The following is an 18,500-nucleotide window of genomic DNA, read 5'->3' on the forward strand; positions in this document are numbered from 1 at the left end:
CCCCCCTTACCACACAGTTAAAGCCAGACTAACAATCCAGTTAGAGATCAAACCAACAGCAGCATTGTGTCTGCCTTCGCACCAAGCCCAGCAGCTGGCAGGTTTCTCCAGAACAAGAGACCCCCCCTCCCCCCACCCTTCCAGGCTCCAGCCAAGGCTAGCCTAGACAGCAATGCGTGTGTCGCTGCTGATTGTTAAAGCAAGAGAACACAGCCATTTCGCGCAGAGTTCTGTGGGGTTCATCAGCTCTCTCCCAGAGTTTCTTCCTCTCAGGCCCCCTCCCCCATTTCCTCAGCTGGGAATAAAGGTTGTTCAGACTCCCAGGGTCGGTTTCTCTGCTCAGCAAAGCGTGGGTCGGCCTGCCCCGGCCAAGCCTGGGGTCCTGCAGCCCTCTCTACCGTGGTCCCAGAGGCTAGGCAGCTCGGCACTTTCTGCAGCCCAAAGCCTCGTGTTTCGGAAAACCGTCCAACTCCCTGAATCCTTCCTGGTCGCCCCACTGATCAAAATGTCTCCTTTTATGATTTTTGGTTAAGTTGAACATTTCCATCATCGTCATTATTAGCGCAAATTACACGCCTAATCGGTCCTTAAATAGATTTTAATTAAATAATCATACAAGGCTCATTTTATGACTTAAGAAAGGCATTAGTTTTCCTTATAAACTTTCCACCAGGATATAGAATAATGATAGCAGACAAATACTTATTCTTTGAAAAGCACCAATAACTGATGGGCAGAGTATTGGGAAAGCAGACCCTGCTTCACACCTTCTGGAATCCAAGTGGAGACTAGACAGACCACATCTGCACAACTTTCCTCCGGAGAAGGGAGAGGGGATTTCTTCCTCCAAAGCATTACTTTTGTCTTCTCTTTGGGGCCAGGAGAAAGGAACCCCAAATGTTCCTTTTCCTTGCCCATCTGAAGAGATGTCTCCAGCTTAGAAGTCTCTTCTAGAGACCACTCCTCGCCACCCCCATCTGTTTTCCACCCCTCAGTCTGCTGAGAGCTGTGGTGGAAAGCAGGCAGGCTGTGCTTGTTAAATGCTCTGTAAAATGCTGTTAATAAAATAATAAATACAAAGGATGGAGGCTGCTGGTTCCATGGGTGTTTTGACTGGAAATGCCTTGGCACTTGTCATGTGTTTACGGGAGGGCAGACAACTCTAGGAATTACATAGTTTGGACATCTCTGTACTTCATTTATTCTTTCCTAATTGACGTAGGCCTAGAGCTATGTCAAGTTTGCATTTGTACAGAACTGTTAAATGCCTAAGAGTTTCTCCAATTAAACCAAGTTTTAAATCAGACCCAAGGCTGGAACGTACTCTCGGCCTCGCCCCACTCCACCCCTCTGCCTCTGTGGCTGGAGAAAACAAACAGACCCTCAACAAGATCCCCTGTCCTTGCTCTCCCCACCTTCACCACCCCCACCCGCGGGGGGGCACCTAGGGCAAAGGTTAAGGTGTCTTTCAGATTACAGGCAAGGCCCTGGCTACACACACTGGAAAGCACTGCAGTTGGGCGCATCCTGGGCATACTCGAACCTCTAAAATAGTGAGCTAAGATCGGGGGAAAACTGCTGGCCTGGTAAAACCCACTGTTCACAAAACAATGTCAGCAAAGACTGGAAGGCATTCTTTAGAGAGGTACCAGGGACTCATGCCTACTGAAGCTCTTTCAGCACAAAGGCTTTTAGGGGAAGAAGGGAAAAGGGGGGTGGGGGGGAGGAGAGAAAGGGAGGGCTCCTGTTTCAGAGCAGGCATCCCCAGAGAGTCAAGAACCAAGTGTAGCTTCAATCAAACGCTGACTTCCCCTCTGGGAGTCTAGTAGGAAACCTGATCACAGTAGCTTACTACCGGCCTGGATCCATACAGGTCTGGTTTTCTTCTCATGCTAGTAAAGTTTTTAAAATACATATCCATAGAAAAGAAGCAATCCCTGACAGACTTTTATTGAAAACCACACTGAGACCTCATAACATCCGGACTTAATCCCTATCAGACAAACCACAGCACCTCTGGCCTCTGCAGCGGGCCAGACCCTTTCACCTCTTCCCACCAGGTCTCTCCCCTCCAGCCGCTGCTGTTCCCTCCCCCCGAAAGAATGACGGGAGGACTTGCCAAAGAGCACCTAGATACCGGTTCTGGAATCAATTCCTAACCATATAAATGATCCCACTTAGGGGGAGAAAAAAAAATCCCAGCCTTTTCATATGGATTCCTTTAAAGCCCAGAATGCAAAGAACTGTAACAAAGGGAAAGAAGGAGGAACCCACGGAGGCAGACCTGGAGGAATAGCCTCAGGAATACCCTTGGAGGGGAGCTTAACCTGCAGGTTGGTCCCCAGACACTGGCCTACGCAGGTCTTGCGGGGGGAGGGCGGCGGGCACCTCAGGGGCAGCAGGGAACGGAGAAGCAACCTATAGGAATCTGACCAGTCATTCAAAGCAATTACTAATCCTCCGGGCCTACTATGTGCCAAGTATTCTTTGATCCTAAAGGTGGAAAATTATACCCAGTCTGACAAATAAGAAACTTACTGAGGCTCAGAGGCCATAAATAACCTGTCCCCAAGGTCACACAGCTAGTAAAAATGGGCCACGGTCAAACTCAGTCCTGGAGTTGCGGAGAGGAGCCAATTATCGGTCAAATTGTGCCATCCCGAATCCCCAAGAAGTTCGGAAGGCTTCCTTAGCCCTTGTACTCCAATACAGAGTAAAAGGATAGCACTTAACACCTATGAAATTCGGTCCACAAGGAGCCCGCATCCTAGTTTCTCCTACACCCAGAAATCTCTTGGTCCATGTGAAGTCTTTCGAAATTTCTGCCAACATCCTACCCATCTCCCTACACTGGAACACCCTGCTGTGAGGCCAGGGATTCCCAACAAGGCTCCACTTTCCCCTCCTCCAGGAGCCCAGAACAGGCAGTGGGAGGTGGGTGCTACTCTTAGGTCTCTGGAAAAAGTGCTGACACCTGGAACTACAAGAAGGCTTGCCACACTAGTTTTGCCACATAAAGCAATCAATCAAATTATCTAGACAGAGCAAAAGCCCTTTGGAAAGACTGCCTACATCTACCTTTCCTAGGACTTTAATGAAAAACCCAGGGACCAAAGTGGGCTGGGGAGGCAACTGAGGGGGAAGCGGCTTGCAAGATGCTGGACCCTCCTGGACTCCTGGGGGTCCCCACAAAAAGCCAAGTCCCGAGACAAGCCGGAGGTTGGGGTTCTCTCTCCTCTCCCCAACTTCTCATCCCAGCAGCGCAGGATCAGCGCTCAACATCCCCTCCCCACCCCATCTTCAATTTCCTGGTCTGCCCCGGGCTTTCAGAAGCTCCGGGAACCATCCACACCCGATGCCACAGACGCCACAGGCTCCACGACCCAGGGCCGTCTCCAGCTCAGCTCGGTGGGAAGGGGAACGGGCAGGAGCGCCGGACACTCAGCCGCCCCTGCGGCTTCCCGGCCCCGGGCGGGTGGCTCCTCCAGTGGCCGAGGCTCCGGATGCGTGAAATGGCTCCAGGAGCGCCTGGGGCAAGCCAGGGCCTCCGCAGCGGGAGGGACCGAGGCGATGGCGGAGCCGGGTCCTCACCCCTCTAGTCAGCCAAACACGCCCCGGCGGCCCGGCAGCCCCTGGCTTGCAGCCAGTGGCTTTCTCTCTTTTTTAAACTTTCCGGCCTTGGCGATCACCGCCGATTGGGACAGGATTTCCAGCCCCCGCCTTCCCTCCTCCACACCCTCCGTGCAGGCCCTTCCAACCTCCAGGGAGGTGATCCCCCCACCCCCGGCACCGTGAGTCCCTGGCCCCGGCAGACCCTCCCCCGCCCCCGCCACTTGGGCCACCTGGAACGAGCCGCTTCCCAAAGCGATCGGCGTCCGGCCGAGTCTGGGGCTGCTGCTGCTGCGTCCGGGGAGGAACTCCCGCAGCCTCCAAACGTCTAGGTCTGCCCGCAGCGGCATGCAGAACCGCCCCCTACTCGCGGGGGGGGGGGGGGGGGGGCGGGGAAAGTTTAAGGCCTGTCTTTAAAAAAAAATGTAACTCTTCAGATGCAAGAATTTGGGTGCCCTTGGCACGGTTATAAGCGCTCGGGTAGAACAACAGAAATGGGGGGTGCCGGAAATGGTGCAGGAAGACCCCTATAACCCTATAAACCTCTCCTCCCCCCTCGCAGTTACTATTAGCATTAAAAGATCCCAGTGCCTTCAATGCAATAGTGCCTGTTTATAACTTTTCCCTGCTGGGTCCCCATACCCTAAACAAGCCCGCTCCTCACGTTTTGAAATCACCAGGGCAAAGATCGCTCCCAAATCTGTGACCTCCCGGAGCTCTTGGGCCTCTCACCTGCTCTGCCCCTGGCACCCTGACTTCACTCACCCTCTTCCCCCCAGTAGTTCCTCTGGTTTGCACCTAGACAATAAATTTAGTTTCATTTAGCTTCCGGTCTTTAACTTTAGCAGGTCTCCTTTTTGCATGCAAATCAATATGGCAATTACCATCTAAAAGCTCGCCCGGCCCCGGGTCAATGTCAATTGATCATTGTCCGCCTTCCACAAAATAACACCGGGAGTCTGTGATGCATAACGAGATTATACTGGAAACTGTCTTTTAGATCAAATTCTATTTAATGCTGTCAGGATCTTCTCCTAGCGGACTTCCCCGCTAGTCTAATCACGGGGCGCCGGAGCCCATGGGTGCTGAGGGGCGATGGCTGGCCGGGGAGACATGGTTCTAAGAAATAACAAAGTGCGGGGACGCCCCCACCCAATTCCAACACCCTCGAATAGGGGCCGGCGGAAATGAGCCTGCGCTGGGAAAGGGGGCCTGCTACAGAAACGTTGCGGGGGTGGGGGGAAGCTCATTGGTTAATTCCCATCCAACAGAAAGTCAGCTATCCCTTCCGGAGGAACACATGGCGGGCAACCAGCGAAAGCCGACGGGCCGGGCTGGAGGTTGGGGAGACGTCCCCGGCCAAGTGCTCGGGGCACAGGCGGCTTGGCTGCCACGGGGGTGGCCTGAGAAGACCTTCCACTCCTGCCCCGGCTGCTTCTCAAGCCAGCGCCACCATCCAGGCCCCGGCAGCGCAGCCAGCCTTGCAAACAGACGGAATCCTGCCAGCCGTTCACTCGGGCGAGGCAGCCCGGTCGGGATAGGCCTCCCCTCCCCTGCCTGGGCGAGGCCCCTCCAGGCCCAAACCGTGTGAGCCGAGGGCTGGAGGCCTCCAGCCAGGAGAAGGTCCTCCCGCCCCTGCGCGGCCCCCAGGGTACGGGTGTGACCCTGGAGCTTAACAGAGGGCCTTCAGAGCTCCTTTCGGCCTCGGGCTGGCGGGGGAGCGGTGGGGCTGGCGGGGGAGCGGTGGGGCCAGCGGGGAGAGGGGCGGTACGGCGGCCCAAGTGGACCCGTGAGGCCCCACGCCCCGCCGGGCTGGGTCTGCCGGGCCCGCCGCCCTCGAGGAAACCACCGAGGTGGCATTGCCGGGGCCGCTGGGCACTCCCGAGGACCGTCCTGGGGTTCGGGCGGCTCGGAGGCCGGCGAGCCTCCTGCCCAGCCCCGGCTGTCGTGCCCAACCCAGCGCGGGCTCCACCCGAGTGCTGTCTTCCCAATAAAAGCTGGAATTCCCGGCTGGGCTCAGACAAAGAAGGACCGCGGCAAACCGACGCCACGCGCAAACCAAACCCAAGCCGAGTTTACGCGCGCGTCTGGGGTCACAGAGGCGCCTGCTAATCCTCTCTACGCTGGCCGTCCCCGCACGGTCTCCTCAAGGGGGAAAAAAAAAAGGGAAAGTAAGCATACCTCCCCTTGATTCCGCCCAGAGGCCGAGCTTCGTACTTCTTTCGGTTCAGTCTCTCTCAGTTCACTAGGCCCTGCGCCACCTTAGCAAACAGGGCTTAGAGGAGCGCAACATCCCTTGCTTCCGACCCAGAATGCAAAGCTACTCCTTTTTCCTCCACCATCCATCCTCTCAGGGTCCAGAACTCAAAAATCTTTCAGAAATCCTCCTACCTGCTCAAGACATACTCTCTTCCCCACTCCAGATGGGAAGAAACTATAACCAGAAGCAATCTTAGTAACCAAGGGCCATCCACCCTTAGCTAGGCACCGTCGCCCTCAGTTTCCCTCTAGCCGAAGACACAGTATTTCCCAGTGAATGAGTGTGCGAATGTGGTTGTGTGGCCCACACTTCCGTGCCCTGCTCTGTCTCACCGGGCAGGAAAATCTTCATCAGGCACTGAGGAGTTTTTGTCGTTCAGCCTGTGTATCTAAGCATGGATGTATGCATGTGAATGCTTTTTGTGTTTCCAGGTGACCCTCTTCACACCTTTAAATGGGCTTTTGTCTCTCGAACGAACTTACAGAAATTCTGCTCCAGTTGCCAGCTCAACAAAGTCTGGAATTTTCTCCTAGGATCTCGCTCTAGGTCTCAGTATTTGCATACCCATGTTTACATTCCTCGCGGCCAGTTCTTTCTCTCTTCTCTATCTCTTGTTCCATGTGGGCACCAGAGCCCAAGTGTCTTGATTTGTCTCAGCACATGTCATTCAGGCGCACATCTTAATCTGTGCATTCCTGTCTAACACGTACACCTCCCCACGACTTACATTCTTGCTTTGCCTATAATGGGGCTCGTTCCCAGACCAATATGGGGTTGCAGTTTAATGTAACTAGAGGATCCCCTAAGACTACAAACCCTAAAAGGAAGAGGAGGGGGAAGGAGAGAGGAATGTGACTAATGATTCATTTCTCTATAGGGTAACCCACCTACCTCAGGGGTCTACCTCAGGGAAAGAACGAGACCAATGCCTGCAGAGTTGTATTAAATTTTTAGACCCATTCAATGTTGACCCCATGGATGTGTATACAAATGATCGACCTTGTACACATCGCTGTCCAACTCCTGTTTGGAGGCTGCCTCCCTGCACATATCTTATTTGAACTCTCCACAAGTTCATGGTTAAAAGTGTTTTTATTTACATAGACAACTCAAGGACCCCTTTGCTCTCTCCGACGCATACCTGTACGCAGTGGACAGGCATTTCAGGCTTGGGTCTTTGGTAGGCAACACTCTCGGTCAGAGGCCCCACTGACTAAAGCTCTGAGCAGACCTTCACATACTGGGCCGCTGGGAACGGTAAGGTCTAACCTCTGCATCTCCCCAACTCACTTCCTTAAGTGAGGGTGCCCACTGTGTGTGTTCACACCTTCCCCATTGAGAAGTATCGGGTCAAATTAGATCACCTAGCAGCTGCGTTTGGTTCCTCGAAGAATCGAGCCCAATGTACCAGGATGTGAGATTGCATACACAGAAGAGAAAGGAAAACCCTAAGCCCAGACTCCCGCCTCCTCTCCCCAGGGGGCTACTTTGCCTCCAGGAATTGCTACTACGCTCCCCACCCCCACTCTCCCTATCGTCTTTAAAGGGTTAAGAGAAACCCTCGCAGCCTTGCCTCCACCCTGGTCGCTGGGCCCAAAGGCTCGCTCGCTCACGGGAGTCTGCCGCCGCCTCCGCGGCCCGCCCCCAGACAGACAGAACGCTGGAGCGTGACCGCGCCTGCAGGGTCGGGGTGGGACTCTACGGGCTCGGGCTGCCCCGAGCGCACAGCGGGTCCGCCCCGGCCCCGGCCCACAGCGCTCCCGCCAGCCCGGCTGCCGGGGCACAGTCACAGCTCTGCGCGCTGGGCAGTCCGATTTTTATCTTGTCTAATCCCAAACTGGGCGGGGAGCACAGGCGTCGTGCTTAGAGAACAAGAGATAGGCAAGGGAGGCGGGGAGGAGCAGCCAGGCAGCGACGCGAGCGGGAGCGAGTTAAAGACACAGTCGAGGCGACCGAGAGCAGGAAGAAAGAGCGGGCTGCGCGGGCCTCGAGGCGCCGCACGCAACGCGCCGCCCGGCCAAGTTACACTCACCTCCCGGTCGCCCCTCGCCGCCCATCCCTCCCCACTTCCCAGAGGCGCTCTCCGCAGCCCGGGCCGCGGGGTCCCGGCCTGTGTGGGAGGCACAGGCCCGGCCGGCCCTGCAAAGGGCTGGAGAGAATCGCTAATAAGCTGTGCGGCCCATTGATCCGGAGAACACTTCCTAATTAACTCTCAGTCACCTACTGGTGACAGTGCCTCAAAGCACAGCGCTGGGGCCGTCCGAGCCCCAACCCCGACCTGCCCGCGGAGCGCCTGGCGCCCGAGCCCCGCGCCCCCCCCCACTACCCCAGGCAATCCCGGTGAGTGACGGCGTAAACCCGCACACTAAAGGCCAGCCTCGGATTAAACCTGGACGGCATATTAATCACCGCCATCTCCCCGCTTCCTCCTCGCGGTGAAATCATGCCCATAATAAACACGGGAACCGACACTGCAAAGCCCAGACCAGATAACGGGTCGGGGGTGGAGTGGGAAGGGTCGAGAAGCAAATGTGTTTTCCAAGTGTCCACGTACAGGAGTCTCAGAGGCCGACAATTAAAATGCCTTCCACACAAGCAATTCTGTTGGCCAAACCGAATCCAACACCTCCTAAGGATTAATTTCGGCCCGCGGTGTCCGTTTCCAGTGCCACAGCAAGTGTCACATGGCTACAAATACCCAAGTCTGTCTGCGTTCACCACCCACCACCTTCTGGGGTGGGCCATTTCCTCCTCGTTTTTATTCCTAAGTCATTTTACGGATTTTTCTCCAGAGACTACCCCTAGAAGCAAATACCACTACCCCTCCTCTGGCCTTCTCTCAAAAAAAGAAAAAAACAAACAAACAAAAAAGCAGCTAAAACCCTGAGCTGTCTACTCTAGACACAAGAGGCTGTACGAATACCTATTTGAAGCGCGCTGGTTTCTTTTTTTAAGGTTTGTTTTTAAATACACATAACCCTCCCCCCTCCTTCGCTCTTCCATCCCCGCAACCCCCCAACCCTTTAGACGCCGGCGGCGCGCGCCCTCGCGCGCGGGCACTCACAGCCTCTAGCTGGAGATCGCGGACTTCTGGAAAAGATTCATTAACTGCAAATTAAGCCTCGCCCCGGCTTCGGCCTACACGAGGCCAGGCTCAGCCGTCTCAGGGACCCGGGGACGTGCCCACTCGAGAGTGCAGGCGGCGCGAAGCCCGCCGGGACCACGCGTGCCTCGAGCCGCCCTACTCCGCACACGGCGCCCCGGGGCTTGCTTGGTAAACAGCAGGAGCACGTCGCCGCCGCCCCGAGCCCCCTAGTTGGCGGAGGCTCTGCAGCGCAGCCGCCCGCCTGCTCCGAGCGCGGGCCCCAAGGCGCAGCGGCGCCTCGCCCTCCCCGCCTCGGCCGAGGATCGCGCCCGGGTGCGCAAGTTCCTCTTCGCCCTCAGCCTCTGCGCCGCACGCCCTCCGAGTGGGACCAACTTCCTCCGGCCGCAGACTCGCACACGACCTACAGGGCTTTCCACCAGACTCCACGTTACCCAGAGGAGGACCCAGGTCTCGCCCCCCCGCCCGCCGCCGCCCCCGCACGATCTACCCCCACCCCTGGGGTCTCACAACTTAAAACCAACCCCACGACGTCGCGGGGAAGGTGGGGGTGGACCAGGGTGGCAGATTACAATTTTAAAAGAACATTTACAAAACAAAGCGTCTGACCTGACTGGCTGGCTGGCGGGCGGGCAGAGTCGGAACCCCTCGCTCTGCTCCATTTCCTAGTATTTTTTTTTTTTAATCCACGTGATTCACGCTTTGGAGCAAGCCAAAGAAAGCCAAAACAACAAAAAACCGGGACTCCCCTCACGAGTCGCGCGGCAGCGGCGGCCAGGTCGAGCTCGGCTCGGGGCGCCCGCCACACACACCCTCGCGCACGCACACGCCGTCGTTCCACGAGCAAGAACGAGCTGCCCCCGGAGAGGCGAGACGAGGCAGCGGCGGCTGGGGGTTTTTACAGTTCTTTCCCGAGTCGAAAAAGAAAGCAGACGGGAACCCGCCGCCCTCCCTTTCCTGCTGGCGAGCTAACGACGAGCCGAGCTTCCCAACTTCCAGCCCAGCTCACCCCCCCGCCCCCCACGCCCGACTCGCGGCACTCAGCGACGACCGCGCTCCCGCGCACACAGGCACACACTGCCTGCAAACTTCCACTCCGCGAACTCCCTGCTCTCCTCCCAGCCCCCAGGGGGGCGGCAGTCCGCCCCCGCCGCGCCCCTCCCTCCCCGAAGCCCACGCCGGGCCGCTTAGGTTGGCTGCATTTTTAATAACTTACAGCTAGGAAATAAAAACGAAAGCGAGCAAAGCAGCCAAAGTGAAGCGCGAGGCACAAGCTTCGAGGGGTACGCGAGAGTCAGAAGAGCCACCCGCCGCTAGTCTGGGCCCCGAGGGAGGGGGCCGACTGCAGCCCGCCGCACGCACGGCCGCCAGCCCGCGCGGCCTCCGCGGGGAAAGGTGTTCCGGGCACTGACCTGAAATCCCCAGCCGGGGAGTAAGCAGGGAGCCTGCGATCCGGCGCTTTGAAGTTTTCCCCGGAGCAGAGTCGAGGCGGCGAGGAGGAGCGACAGGAGGTGGGGTGGGTGGGGAGAGGTGTGCGGGGTTGGAGGAAAGTGGGGTGGCGACGTTCGCGATGGGAGAAGGGGCCGGGCCGGGGAAGCGCGGCGAACAGCAAAGTTTGCCGTCCCCCGCTGCCCGCAACCCGCTCGCCTCTCTCGCTGTCTGCTGCGGTCGGCCCCGCCGAGGGGTGGGCTCTGGGCCGGGTGGGGGCGGGGGCGGGGCCGGGCGGGGCGGGCTCAAAGCTTCCGGGCAGGTGGCGACAGCCGCGCGCTCGGGCAGGAGCCCCAGCGCCATGTTGACGATTAGCCGCGAGCGCCAGCTCGGGCTGGGTGTGTGAACGTGTGTGTGTGAGTGTGTTGGCCAAGTCTTCCCTGCGCGGCGACAGCGCGGCTTGGGCTCCCCGCCCGGCAGCTTGCGGGCTCCCCCTCCGCCGCCGCTGCCGCCTCGCTCCCGCTCTCGGTCGCGGCCTGGGCTCCGGCGCGTCTTCCCCGCTGCCGCCGAGCTCGGTTCGCGTTCAGCAAGGAGCGTAGCTCCGCCTCACCTCGCCGCTGGGAGCCCAGGCTCCGTCTGACGCCGCGCGCCGCGATCCCAACGCGTGCCCCCTCCCTGGTTCCCTCCTCTTCCTCCTCCCCCTCCCTCCCAGCAGCCGCCTCCCCTCCCCCCGCAGGCGCAGCGCTCGGGCGACAGCCGCCTGCCCGACGCCTCCTCCAGCTCTCGCAAGTTTGAGCTCCCCCAGCCTCCGCTCACCCTCCGCTCACCCTCCGTTGCAGCGCCTGGGCGGTGGGGTGTCGGAGGGGTGACTCCCCAAGAAAGGTTTGCCCGAGTTTCCCCAGCCGTCATCGATTCCCGGCGCGTTTCGCCTAGCTGGGTCCGAACCCCAGACCACTTGGGTGGCGTCCCCCTCGCCCCATGTCCTCCCCTCCCCCGCTTGGACCGAGTTGGCTGCGCACACCCCGCCCGGGCGCGCGCCCTGGGCGAGTGAGAGACCGACTTGGGCGGCGGCGGCGGCGCGGGCGGCCCGTTGATCCTGAGCCGAGGGGATGCGGGGCGGCGGGGGCGGCTCTCCCAGCCGCGCGCCGAGACCCGGAGAGTTACAGAGCAGGCGTACATTGGAGAGAGCTTTCCTATATAGGAGAGCCAAGAATTTGTTACTTCTTGAGGGGGGAGCATGAAGGTAGGGGACCCTATAATGAGAATCCCAGGATTGCTTCTAGATTTCTAACTTGGATAAATGACAGGACGGTACTCTTTGGTGAATACTAAAGGAACAGTAACAGCAGCAAAAGTCTAAGAATGGAACTTTAACATATCACAATGCCACCTTTAAAGTAAATTTGGCATTCTCCTCCTTTTTGAATAAAAGAAAATGCATTAATTAAAGACATACACATTCACACACCTGCTAATATCTGCTCTTCTGCAATCATGTGTTTTCTGTATAGTGTCTAAATATCTATTCCAATTGAAGTAGTGCTTGAACACTTCAATATGCCTCTTTCCATCCAAAAAGAAAAACTGTCTATGACTGTTTCAACGTATTTTAAATATATGTATAATCATTGCCAACTTATCTGCTTTGCAGATTCTCGTTTCCTATACAATATTCAATATCTCCCTTTATTGAAAATGTCATTGCTCAGTATTATGATTGTTTTTCATTTTTATTATATGTCTGAATGTTAGAATTATTGATTAATCTCTTTATTAATGGAATAATCTCAGCACAATGTTAAATACACTTCTTCTCTACCATTATATGTTATTTTAACGATTTTCCATACAGTTACTTTAAATGGGATTTTCAGAGTTTTCAGGCTTTTTGAAGTCAGTGGGATAGGCTCCAGTGAGTAAAAGAAATGCTGAAGAACAACAATATGAATTAAACAAATTTAAGTAGTTAAGAAAGCACTAATCTAGTCATTGAGAAATATATACTAATATTTACATAGTATGTATATATAAATCAATAGTTTCAAAATGAGATAATCTACTGAACAAAATATCTTAAAATGTGAATGAAAAGATGTTGTAAAATCGCTATATGATTAAAGTACAAACATTTTTATAAGCTTGGAATATCAATAATAAGTGCATTTTTGTCTGGGAGACAAGTTGTTATCTGGGAAACCTCAAGACATTTTGTAGATTATCGAAATCACTTTACTATCAATCTTGAGCATTTCTCCTATCAACTCTATAATTAGTATTGGAAATTAGCATGATGACTCTATTTCACCATCAGGAACATTGAAGAAACTATTTAAAGTGCTAAACATTGGTTTTAACAAACAAAAAACAATTCATCTGAAGAAGATGTTACAATGAACTGAGGAATTAAAAGATCTCAAAGTAGAGAAATTTCACTGACTGCAGTATAAACAACTTGAGGGTAGAGAGTGTCTGTTTTTCCTGTTTGCCCTCCAAATTTGGCAACAGTGTTATATGCACGGTGCAGGGTAATAAGCAAATATTTAACAAATGAAAAGTACTGAATTCATTACCTTGTGGTACAAATTAGGATTTCTTTTGTACTGTAACTAGAAGATTTTAACTTCAGCATTATGAATTATTAATGTCTTTATCTGATTCCCAGTTCTGTGTCAACCAAACTTATTTGAGTGATAATTAGAGGACTTCATGTTTATCCTATCTTCTAGGATTTCACTTTTGCATATCTGTTAATTCATAATTTTGACATTTTTATAGCACAACCAAAGACTATAAAAACACAGAGCAAGCACTTGCCAAAGAACTCTAAATAAAACAGGTCTCAGATATGAAATTAGAGCCAAGCTTGGTTATACTTCTAAGTGCTTCATCTAAAGAGAAACGTGCAACACTGCTGCATGAATTAATCACCTAGGGTGACTTTTAAACCTATCAACAGCTCGCCCCTCTATCATATCTGATTTTATTCAATAGTCTAAGTGATAATAATTTTTTGATCAAGAACTTTGTTTTACTGGTTGTAAAGGTGCGCGCATGCACGCGCACACAATCCCCAGTGCTTTTAAAAATTGTGGGACAGAATTAATCATAACTATTGAGTTTAAATATCATTTATCAACTTATTAAAGTGCAAGCACACAGGGAAAATAAGCTAAAGACAAGACTTTCGTTTTTCAATTTATTTTTAAAAAGTCTTGTAGAAATCTTTATGAAATTAACACAAAATGGTGGTACCAAAAATCTTTTTGCTTTGTTTATTCCCTAGTCTGTGGCAATGTAAACAGTGGAAGTTAACCCGGAATTTAAGTTAAGGAAAGCTATATTGTATTAAGTTTAGCCAAAATTCTCTAACTTGCCATCATATTTTTTCCAATAAATAAAATTTCTATTCTCTTCCCTCTCTCCTCATCTCCCTTAAGGTATGTCAACTCTAACCCCGACCCCCCCCATACACACACCTTGTTGCCTCTGACATTATCTCTTCTACTAGACGCGCTTTTGTACTTATTGCTACACAATAGTTCAAAATAAAATGTGATAAATGCAGGCAAAGGTGTTTCAAGAAAGAAGGTAAATGTCCTTACACATTTTCAACATAGAAACAGAATTTTTCAAAAATGAGTTACTAAACAGCAAAATTAAAAAAAAATAGTTATAGATAAAGTTTGCAGATAATGTTGTCATCCCTCTTAAAAGAAAAGGGATAAGGCACAGAAGAAATGTAGTGTTGAGGACAATGAAAATCAGCAGTTATTGCAATCTATTTATGCTGCATTCAATGGATTTAGAAGACAGAGGCTTGAGTGCTGTCGTTACTGCTTGTTTGCCATTTGATGGTGGGCAAAATATTTAATTTCATTGGGTTTCTCTTTCTATGCCTCTAAAATGTGGATTCCCAGGCTAAGAAAATATTTCAAATCTTTTCTAGGTCTAAAAGTCACAGACCTTAGTGTACCCTTTATAAAGGCCACATTTTCACAAAAGATAGCATTCTTGTAAAACACCTTTATAGAAAGAAAAAGCTATATTTAGAAAGTCCACTCAGTGTCCAGGGTTTTCTGAAGTCGTACTGCTGTTTATAACCAGGTGTAGGCCAGTAGGACAACACATTTGCTTTAATAACTGTCCAGATTTCTTGGAGTTAAAGATAAGTTTTTCATTATTCTAAGTGTTGACCTAAGAAATTATTGAAAATAAGAATTGTTCTAATTTACTTCTTTTTTTTTTTTTTTTTTTTTTTTGCTGTACGCGGGCCTCTCACTGCTGTGGCCTCTCCCGTTGCGGAGCACAGGCTCCGGACACACAGGCTCCGCGGCCATGGCTCGCGGGCCCAGCCGCTGCGCGGCATGTGGGATCTTCCGGGATAGGGGCACGAACCCGTGTCCCCTGCATCGGCAGGCGGACTCTCAACCACTGCGCCACCAGGGAAGCCCTAATTTACTTCTTGAATTGCCCAGTTCTTACATGGCCTGACATGAAAGGTGATTTAAAAGATTGCATTTAAGTTTGGACATACAGCCTTCATCCTGCTGTTTCATCACAGACCTCTTACAGGATAAACACGTGCAACCATTTTGAGTTTCTGAATGGGAGTGCTCCTTATAGTATTTTCCCCTTATAAATTTCTTGCCAACTTACTCCAATTTGAATGCAGGTAGAAATTTATAAATTTCTCCAAGAACTTATTTTTATTTTTATGAATCTTACTGATTTTGTGTTAATACCGAGGACTTTATTAAATTCATAGACATTTGATAGAATAAAAAGCAAAAGCATAATTAGGAAAAATCCAAAAACCTCAAATAGAAAATAAGATGCTATGTTGTTAGTAACAGAAATTAGCACAAATAGACTGCAAAACTGACCACCATTGTAAACTGAGCTTTTAACTATGGGAGTCGCCAGGAAAAGGAGGGTTACCTGACTCAGGGGTCTTCTCCTTTGTTTGACTTCTTTTAACAATCTCGAAAATTAAAGAAAGGTTGAAATGACAATAAAAATAATTTATTTCCCAAACCATTTGAGAGTAGTTGCCAACACAATGCAATGTCTCCCCCAAATCCTCTAGTATTTCCTACAAACATATATCCAACTATAATCATGAAAATCAGGAAATTAACACTGACACATGACTACAGAGCTACTAATCCTCAGACCCCTTTCAAGTTTTGTCAATTATCCCAATCATGTCCTTCATAATGAAAGGATCAGCCCAGTGTCGCATGTTGCATTTAGTTGTCCTGTCTCTTTAGTTTTTTATTTATTTATTTATTTTTTCTTTGTGGTACGTGGGCCTCTCACTGTTGTGGCCTCTCCCGTTGCGGAGCACAGGCTCCAGACGCGCAGGCCCAGCGGCCATGGCTCAAGGGCCCAGCCACTCCGCGGCATGTGGGATCTTCCCAGACCGGGGCACGAACCCGTGTCCCCTGCATCGGCAGGCGGACTCTCAACCACTGCGCCACCAGGGAAGCCCTTTAGTTTTTTAATCTGGAAAATTTTCTCAGGCTTCCCTTGAATTTCATAAACTAGAAAATTTTAAAGAATATGGATCAGCTATTTTGTAGGATTTAGCTGTTTGTATTTGTCTCATGATTATTCAGGATATGTGTAGTTGGCAGGAATAACACAGTGGTAAAGCTCTGTTCTTCTCACTGCTTCCTATCAAACAATTTTGGCAAACTTTTAACTTGTAACCTTACTGGAATATTATTTTACTCATTTGATTAAGGTGTATATCACCCAGTCTTCTCCATTGTAAAGTTATTTTTTTCTCCTTCATTATTAATAATTTTTGTGGTAAGGCACTTTGTAATTATGTAAATATCCTGTTCCTCATCAAACATAATTTATTCAATTTAATTATTTAAATCAGTATGAACTCATAGACTCCTATTTTATTCAATTGACTATAATACGTTTCTACCATTATTTATTTTGAGGCTTAGATTGTTCAAGATTTGTCCAGTGGAAACCCCTTCAGTTTGGCTTCTATATCCTTTGATGTTTCCCAATTATTCTTTGATATCTCCCTTCTTCTTCTTTTTTTAACATCTTTATTGGAGTATAATTGCTTTACAATGTTGTGTTAGTTTCTGCTTTATAACAAAGTGAATCAGCTATACATATACATACATCCCCATATCCCCTCCCTCTTGCGTCTCCCTCCCTCCCACCCTCCTTAACCCAACCCTCTAGGTGGTCACAAAGCACCGAGCTGATCTCCCTGTGCTATGCGGCTGCTTCCCACTAGCTATCTATTTTACGTTCGGTAGCGTATATATGTCCATGCCGCTCTCTCACTTTGTCACAGCTTATCCTTCCCCCTCCCCATATCCTCAAGTCCATTCTCTAGTAGGTCTGTGCCTTTATTCCTGTCTTACCCCTAGGTTCTTCATGACATTTTTTTTTAGATTCCATATATATGTGTTAGCATACGGTATTTGTCTTTCTCTTTCTTACTTCACTCTGTATGACAGACTCTAGGTCCATCCACCTCACTACAAATAACTCAATTTCGTTTCTTTTTATGGCTGATCCCTTACTTCTTGAAACAATAGTATGTTCTAGGGTCATCTTATATTTTCCCTGTAGTGGTTCTAGAATCAGCCATTTCTCCAAAGACCTTTAGTTCCTTCAGTTGGAGAGCTGTATTTAGAAACCAAGATCTGGACACTAGGTGTATTCATTGCTCTTGGGAAGCAGTGGTCCCAGGTACTCTCAATAGGCAGAGCTAGGGGATTTATGTACATATATACATACACACATATGAAAACACATATTCATAACCATTTACACATATTCACAAACACATTCATAAACATATGCATACATATAGTCTATGTTTATTTCTATAATGTCTCTATATTGAAAATCATATGTTCACATTAACATCCTCCATTCCCTTTCAACACCCTTTCATTCTAGTTTTTGCCCTTTTCATATTTTAACTCCCTCCACAGATATTAAAATAACACTGATTACCATATTCTTAATATCCTTAATTATTTGATCAATCTTCCTGTATTTAAGTAAATTCTTGTAGCTGCCACTTTCCCATCCACACATTTTCTCCACCTGGCACGGGTTATGACAATCTGTACAGAGTGGTTGCCAAGGCCACTTCCTCATGTGGATGCCCTTTCACACGAATCAGATTTCAGCAGTCAACTCCAGGCTCCCTTATGCAGACATCCTCTCCCCTTTCTCAGACTCTGAGACCCAATGCCAAGTCATGTGGTTCCTTGAATGCCCACCTCCCCCATGCTGACAAAGGGTTATTTTACCTCACTTAATGGACTAATTTGTTCAAGAAGGGAAGGGATCACAACACTATAAAGCAGTTATACTCCAATAAAGATATAAAAAAAAAGAAGGGAAGGGACAAGGAAGGGGATGAAGAAAGGGAGGTGGACAGGGATGAACAGGCATCTTTTCTTTCTAAACAATATTTGAAGAGGTCCTTCATTTAGAAGTTGCAAAGACATTATGAAGTATCAGCTGAAGAACTGAAACAACGACATATATTTACACATCTGTATCCCTACATCTATGACACACAATGTACACCTAATTTTATAGCAACCAAAATATAATTTAACAAAACTTATGATGCTTAGCCATACACTTTAATACTCAGCAACTTAAAAAAGTATGCAGTGCCATTTGGCTGTTAACTATCATCCATTTATATGAATGGATTTGTAAAACTCCTCGCCACGAGTGCTTGGGATAGCGTCTCTACTGGTCCTTACTGGATCCTCTTCTTCTTTTGTCACTCTTTTCAGTCATTTGTTGATTCTCGATTGTATCTCATTGGTGACTTGCATGACCATTGGTAATCATATCTGGGCAAATACCCCAGCTTGGTGTCTCTCAAAGGGCTGACTGAAAACCATCTGCAACAGAATCAACTGTGGTACTAGATAAAATTCAGGTCCACAGGCCCTGTTCTGATTTCCTGCTCAGAAGCTCTTTAGAGAGTAATGAGTATTTGGAAAATACCTTAGCTAATTCTCACACATTAACACTGAAACCATGGTGTAGTTTGCATGTCTACAATTCCTCAAAGTTCACGGTTTAAAA

General features: G+C 50.1%; 1 protein-coding gene across 1 annotated transcript in view; it reads right to left on the reverse strand.

The window, feature by feature from the left end:
* Positions 1-11,078, reverse strand: part of LOC308610429 (BCL-6 corepressor-like) — a 43,106-nt gene extending 32,028 nt beyond the window's left edge. Inside the window, 1 exon segment of the mRNA XM_081259568.1 lies at positions 10,385-11,078. The gene's annotated coding sequence lies outside the window, so the exon portion shown is untranslated.
* Between the last annotated feature and the right edge of the window lie 7,422 nt (positions 11,079-18,500).

Source organism: Mesoplodon bidens (genome assembly GCF_964165515.1).
Source record: "Mesoplodon bidens genome assembly, contig: HAP1_SCAFFOLD_493, whole genome shotgun sequence".
Classification (NCBI taxonomy): domain Eukaryota; kingdom Metazoa; phylum Chordata; class Mammalia; order Artiodactyla; family Ziphiidae; genus Mesoplodon; species Mesoplodon bidens.